General features: G+C 52.3%; 1 protein-coding gene across 1 annotated transcript in view; it reads left to right on the forward strand.

Moving 5' to 3' along the window:
- Window positions 1-3,340: 3,340 nt before the first annotated feature.
- RIN2 (Ras and Rab interactor 2) overlaps window positions 3,341-5,759 on the forward strand; it is a 258,782-nt gene continuing 256,363 nt past the window's right edge. The window contains exon 1 of the mRNA XM_011979525.1: window positions 3,341-3,670. The gene's annotated coding sequence lies outside the window, so the exon portion shown is untranslated. The remainder of the gene's footprint in view (window positions 3,671-5,759) is intronic.

Here is a 5,759-nt window from a genome sequence, read left to right on the forward strand (position 1 = left end):
GTTAGCCAGGATGGTCTCGATCTCCTGACCTCATGATCCACCCGCCTCGGCCTCCCAAAGTGCTGGAATTACAGGCGTCAGCCACCGCGCCTGGCCGGTTAAGGCATTCTTAGTCACAGGATGAGACAGGAGGTCAGCAGAAGATACAGGTCACAAAGACCTTGCTGATAAAACAGCATGTGGTAAGGAAGCAGGCCAGATCCCACCAAAACTAAGATGGGGATGAAAGTGACCTCTGGTTGTCCTCATGGCTCATTATATGCTAATTATAATACATTAGTATGCTAAAAGACACACTCACTAGCCCCATTAAAGTTTACAGATGCCATGGCAACATCTGGAAACTATCCTATATGAACTAAAAAGGGGAGGAACCCTCACTTCCAGGAATTGCCTGCCTACCGCTTTCCAGGAAAACTCATAAATAATCCACCCCTTGTTTAGCATATAACCAGGAAGTAACAATAAGTATAAGCAGCTGAGTAGCCCAGGCAGCTACTAATACACTTTGCTTTCATTTTACTCTATGGATTTGCCTCCAATTCTTTCTTGGTGAGAGCCAAGAGCCCTCTCTTGGGACCTGGATCGGGATCCCTTTCCGGTAATGCTTTTTCTTCGGATTAACTAAGGATTCATACAATATTTAAATATTTAAATAATTTATAAACATGCAACTTGAAAAGTTAGGGGCCCATGCCAGGCACAGTGGCTCACGCCTGTAATCCCAACACTGTGGGAGGTCAAAGGAGGTGATTATGCGAGTCCAGGATTTTGAGACCAGCCTGGGCAGTATGATAAAACCCTGTCTCTATGAAAAATACAAAAATTAGCCAGCCATGTTGGTGCTTACCTGTAGTCCCAGCTACTTGGGAGGCTGAGGTAAGAGGATTGCTTAAGCCTGGGTGGTGGACGTTGCAATGAGTCAAAATTGTACCACTGCACTCCAGCCTGGGTGACTGAGAAAGACTGTCTCCAAAAGAAAAAAGAAAAAAAAAATGTTAAGGCCCCAGTAATCCCACACTCCAGGGATAATCACCGACTCTTTTAGATTCTGAAACAAAGATGGAAGTTAAAAAGTAGAAAGAATGTATCCTTTTCAATGTCCCTTACTTTTTAGAACCTCCTCTCTTTTGAGAACCAAATCTTTGGAGAGGGAGATGCAGAGTTATATAAACACTGTTTAGGTAATTTCTAATACATGGAAATAGTTAAGTTTCTACTGATATTCTCTACTATCTTCTGGGATGGCTATGCTATGGGGCTTGAGCAGGGTGACGTTACCCAGTATCAGCAGCCACCAATAAACAAGAATTGCCATCATGATTATGATGATTATTTTATAGCTCAGACCCCAGAGTAAAAAATTGCACTTTTCAAATCATTTACACATGACACTCACCTCTACCTGCCCTGCTCAACAGAGGAGAGAAACAAATTGCTGAGTTGCCAGCTCTGGGCAATGCTTCCAGAACCAACACAGCTTGGTTTACTTTAAAGGGCAAATAACTTCATTAGAAATGACATTTTCTTGGCTAGCCGGTCCCCAAGCTTGCAAAAGTGCCCCACGAGCACTTGTGCTCTCTGCAGCTGACTGAAGCAGCCACTCAAGTCTCTTGGGACCCTGGGATGAGAGGTCAAGTCTGTCAAAAATGAGATAAGTCCATGTGTCCTCACGGTTTTCTTTGATGAGTGGCTGTTTTACAGTGCAGCCTCCCCAGCACTCTCTCTTCCTCTTCCTGGTTTAGCTTTTCTCTAGGGCTTGAATACTACATGTTCACCTTGTTTGTCTGGTTTATTGTCTCTCCCTCCGCATTAGATTGTGAGTTCGCAGAGAACACGGGGATTTTTCTGTTTAGTTCATTGCTGTAGCTCCAGTGCCTATGACAGTGCTTGGCACATAGTAGGTACTCAATAAATCATTTTGAATAAATAACCCCCAAATTCATTTCTACAGTAAAAGATGTTTTTCTGGGGAAGGGCAGAGCAAAATGGCCCCCAAGTTCTGGAAGAGACTGAGCCTCTGGGCCCATCCATGGTGCAATGTGGGCAGAGGAAGGATGTTTTCAAGAGAGTGGGTGGAAGGGGAGAAAGGAAAACTGGACAGGAAGAAAGCAGCAGAGGTCAGGTGTCTTCAGCATTTACCTGGCACCCTTTGTCTATAAAACTGGGTTACTCTGCGGCTGAAAAAGGAAGAGAAGAGAGAGGGACATGGGGCCAGGTCTACCTTTCTGTCCACCTTTCCCTTTTGCCCATGTATCCAACCTCTTAGGAATTGCTGTCAGCTCGACCTTCAAAATAAATAAGAATCCAACTACCTCTCTCCACCACCCCTGCTCTGAGCCTGCTACCAGCCACCATCTCTAGCCTGAACTATTTCAATCGCCTCCTGGCTTATTTCCACCTCTCTACCTGGACAGTGGACTCTCCAAACAGCATCAGACTGAGTTCTCAGCAATAACAGATCAGGTCATCCTCTGCTCAAACCCTTAAGGCTCAAATCCCACCTTCCCTGAGGACCACCCTGACCACACCGGTGACCTATTTAATTCTGTGACCTGCTCCTGACACAAGCACTCTGGGCCCCCATATTCTTTTTCTTGTTTTGCCTGACACCGACTTCTTCCAACACCCCAAATAATTGACTTAGGGATGGCCACGGTTTACCCTCTGTCTCCCACCCCTTCCCCGCAGGACTTCAGCTCCCCCACGTGAGGGAGACTTTTGCTTTGTTCATCGACACATCCCAAGCATTAGAACTTCGCCTGGCACCAGCAGGTGTTCAATTATTTATTTAATGGGTGTCTTGGAGCAGAAACAGAAGTGCAGGGGGCTGTTTTCCCAGGATCTGAGCTGATGATAAATGATAAATAAGTCTTGGGATTTTAGAAGGCAGGAATCACGAAAAGCAACACCAATGACATCCAAGTCTCCTCTGCTACTGTCTGAAGTGGAACAAGAACAGAAATAAGGTTTGTTTTCTTTCCGCTTCGCTGTTCTGTTTCTGCCCGTAACAACTGTCTCTCTGACACCGTAGGTTCCCTCTGTGACACTGACTACTTTGTAACTCTAACACTGTCAGCAATTAATTCCCAAAGGTGAGGTCCTCGTGGGAGGTGGGAAAACCCAGCGAATCACCAGGGACGCGCCTGATTCCGAAAGGGCTGGATGCTGGCGGGGAACCGGCCCTGCGGCTCTCGCGTCCCCGCCTGCCTGCGAGGCCTTCTGTGGGGTTACAGAGGGCTCCCAGCACCGATCCAAACCGCGTTCCAGGCGGGGTGGGCGGGCCCCCGGCCAGCGAGGCCGAAGCAAAACAACCCGCCCAGGCGTCCAGAGCGTGTCCAACCCTGGAGAACCTGCCCCGGGACCAAGAGGCGCAGCCAGCTCAGGCCTCTGGAGTGGGGCCTTTCCAGCCCCAGCGACAGATCCCGGGATCTGTAGTTGGGCGGAGGGGCTCGTTATGGGAAAGGGGTGCGTGCGCGTTTGTGCTAAAACAAGAAAGGCAAGAATCTCCGACAACAAAACTCTGGTCCTCGCCTGGCCGGGGAGCGCAGAAGACGGGGGCGGCGGCGTCAAGGCGGGTCAGGGGCCGGTCCAGCCAAGTTTGCTCCGGCTTAGATAAACTTTCTGATGGCAGTTTTTCCTGGTTGCAGCGTGGGTTCCTTGTAACCGGGTAAGCGTAGCGGGTGGTTGTCAGGAGGGGCTGGGGCTTGCGGTAAGAGGGAGTGGAGGGATGGGCCGGACCTGGGGTCGCGCAGGCGCCTTGGTCGCTGCCTCCGATCCGATCACCCCCGCCCCATCCCCTCTGCGAGCTCTGGAAGGTGGCTGGGGGAGGGGGATGGCTCCCTACTGCCGAGGGACGGCCCGAGGCAAACACAAAGCCCTTCCCTCCCCTCCTCCTCTTTCCTCTCCTCTCCCCTCCCCTCCTTTCTCCCCCTTCCTCCTCTTCCTCCTCCTCCTCTTGCTCCTCCCGGGCGGTGAAACCCAGCCCCGCGCTCATCTTTGGGGCCACCGGTCGCCCCCGCCTCCGGGACCTGCGGGGAGGGCCCGCGCGAGGTAAGGGGCGGTGGCAGCGGAGACCCCACCCCCTGTGCCCGCACCCAGAGCCCGGAGAGGCTCCGGGCACGGGCGGGGCTCTCTGGGGTTCCAGACGCGGGTGCTACTGCGCGCACCCTCTCCCCACTCCGGAGGGGACTTGGGGAAGACAGCCAGAGCGCGTCCTTGGGGATCGTGGGGCGGAAGCGGGGAGGGGGATCAGGGAGTGGGGACAAGGGGCAGGGTGACATTCCGGAGCGCGAGGTGGCCGCTGGTCCCGGCAGGGTCACCGGGTGTCCTCAGCTGACCTGTGCGGGGCTGGGGTGAGGGGCAGCTGGAGGGCACTATGGCTCGAGGTGCGGGTGTGCATGCGTGTGCAAGGGACGGAGTTTGGTAGGGACCTTTGTGGAGTTCTACCTGCAGGACTGCCTGTGGGGTATCAAGTGCTCCCTGCGCCTGAGCGCGCGGGCTAGACCCGGTGTCGCACAGCTTTGATCTCCAGCGCGGACCCCACTGGTGCGTCCAGCCAGTGTGCGGGGCAGATGCTCCGACCGGAGATTTCCTCCCCCGGGTGGAAAAGCAGGAGGGTTGTTGTGTTGTGTCCGGGCAGGGGGCACTTGGGCTGTTGCGGTGATTGATGGCTGCACAGCGGGCGGAGGAGGAGCCCCGGATTCCTGCCGGGAAGGGACGGGGCCACTTTCCCACTTTGAGGCCTCCCCGCCCCCTTCTGGGCTTGGCCTCCACCCTTGGCCTGGGCTCCCACGGGCTCCGCGTCCACCCACCGGCGGTGGCGCGCCCCTCGACGGAGCGGGGACAGCAGGATTTGCAGAAGTTCAGCTTTAAAGCCTGTGATATGTTGCCAAGAAATACAGGGCAAGATCGGTCCCCTGGGCCCTGAGAGGCGCCTCTCTTCTCAGAGCTCTCAAATCCCTGGAGTTTTCCTAATTCCGCAGCGTAGCCGCACTTCCTTGCGCGGTTTTGGGCACATTGGGGTTTCTTAGGAACACGGTGTCATCAGTAAGGAAACATCAGAGTACTCTTCGACCAAAAGGACTCTAAATACCGAAGCAAAAAGAAATACTTGCTAGGAGTGCAAAGGGTTTACTGGGAAAAAAGAAACACACAGGGCAGCACTCCATCATTAAGATAAATAGTATTTTAATACGATCTTTTTAACAAAACCAAATTGAATGTAAAAAATTCATGATAAGCAAAAATCAACATTTTAAATAAAGGTGGGTGTTGTTAGAACCCTGCTTCATAGGCCGGGTGCAGTGGCTCACACCTGTAATCCTAGCACTTAGGGAGGCTGAGGTGGGCAGATCACTTGAGGTCAGTAGTTCAAGACCAGTCTGGCCAACATGGTGAAACTCCATCTCTACTAAAAATACAAAAATTAGCTGGGTATGGTGACACGTGCCTGTGGTCCCAGCTACTCGGGAGGCTGAGGTAGGAGAATCATTTGAACCCAGGAGGCAGAGGTTGCAGCGAGCCGACATTGTGCCACTCCACTCAGCCTCGGTGACAGAGTGAAACTCTCTCTCAAAACAAAACAAAACAAAAAACACTGCTTTATTGTTCAATGAGAACAGTCATATCCAGTCTCCCCCTGCCCCCCAGCTTCCCCATTTGTCTGTTCCCTTGCCTGGTGGTTTGAGAGTTGACAGTGGCATGCAACAGATTGAGCAACTCTGGCTTCAGATGTAGTCATGTTCACTGACTGCAGA

Source organism: Mandrillus leucophaeus, unplaced genomic scaffold (assembly GCF_000951045.1).
Source record: "Mandrillus leucophaeus isolate KB7577 unplaced genomic scaffold, Mleu.le_1.0 Scaffold202, whole genome shotgun sequence".
NCBI lineage: Eukaryota > Metazoa > Chordata > Mammalia > Primates > Cercopithecidae > Mandrillus > Mandrillus leucophaeus.